Raw genomic sequence first — 1,524 nt, forward strand, 5'->3', positions numbered from 1 at the left:
GTACACATTTACTATTTTTTGTTTTCTTGTTTTATTAAAGAGACCTCGCACTTCCTGTTTGCTCTGGCTGCACTGCAGCCAACAGTGAGTTGCACTGTGGTGCCTGCCAATACGGCCCAGAGTCCAGAGTTACTGTAGCTTCTGGGGGCCTTATTTTCAGGGAGGTCTTATTTTCAGGGGTGCCTTATATTTCAGCGAGAGACGAAACTGTAAATAGGTCTTATTTTGGGGGGATGTCTTACTTTCAGGGAAACGGTATGAGCAGGAACTCACCAGTGGCCAAGAGAATGCGGGACCAAGAGGGCCTGTGGGTGTTTACTATGCAGTGCATGCAGGAGAAATTTTCCACCCTCTGCTTATTTTGTGCAGATGAACAAGAAACAGCCTGTGGCAGGCTTTTATCCCCCATTGGCTGGGGAGGTGTGGTTAAGGGTATTGGCTGATCCTATTGGCTGAGTTTAAGGGCACCTGGATGATGTCATGTGCCTAGGTGGTGACTGCGCTTAGGTATTCCTCCTCTGTGTACTACAGTTTGGAGTTTGGAGTTTCCCCTAGGCATCCAGGGGGTGCCTGATTTTGCTGCAACCCCTTTGTTGTGGCCCTAATCAGGCATTTGGGGAGACCACCCCCCTTAATCCCTATTCTGAGTACCTAGCAGTATGATTGTTCAGCTCTTCTTGATGTCCTTGAACTATTGAATTGTACATGTAAATTGTATGCCCCAAAATTGTTTTCTTAAAAAGCAGGGGAGCAACCCTTGCATCACTATAATAAAATGGGATCTTAAGCTAAAGAAATAAATGAAAGTTCATATGCTTGATTGCATATGAACTTAATTGATTCTACTTATTCCATAGTAAAATAATATTCTTTGCTATATTTCACATAGAATATTTTCTTTGTTGCTTAGACTTTAATTCCTCAACATTTGAATTTCATTTGCTCTTCCTACCCTGATGCCTTAAAATTAACCTATAGCTAAAATTGAAAATTGTGCTCGAGAATAACTAAGTTCATGGCAATAATAACCGATTCTATAATGAAAAAAAGATGGATGAATCAATAATTACTAGATAAAAAATAGAAGGCTATATAAATTGTATACATTAGATAGGAAAAGCTGCTTGGAACAGGAATTGTAGTGACTTGCTTGGTTGGGACAGAAAACGGGGGCATTCAAGATAGGTCCCAAAACATTGCTGCTGAGAGAATTCTGACTCATGATGGACCTACACAACAGAACAGAACTGGCCAACAGAGTTCCCAAGGCTGTACATTTTTACAGAAGTAGGGTGCCATATCCTTCTGAACGCCTGGTGTTTACCTGATGGACTTGATGCCGCGAGCTGAAGTTTTGAGGAAGAGGACTATGGGAAATTGAGAACTGGGAAGAGAGTGTCTGCAGACAAATTCTCTACATTCGTAGTTGGGAAGCCTGAGAGGTCAGGACTCTGGTGGAGGGAGACCTTCATGTTCCTGGGTTAGAGAGGCATTCCAGTCACATTCTAGTGACTACACTGATGC

Source organism: Echinops telfairi, unplaced genomic scaffold, assembly GCF_000313985.2.
Source record: "Echinops telfairi isolate 266 unplaced genomic scaffold, ASM31398v2 ScPeMD7_443;HRSCAF=831, whole genome shotgun sequence".
Taxonomy (NCBI): Eukaryota; Metazoa; Chordata; class Mammalia; order Afrosoricida; family Tenrecidae; genus Echinops; species Echinops telfairi.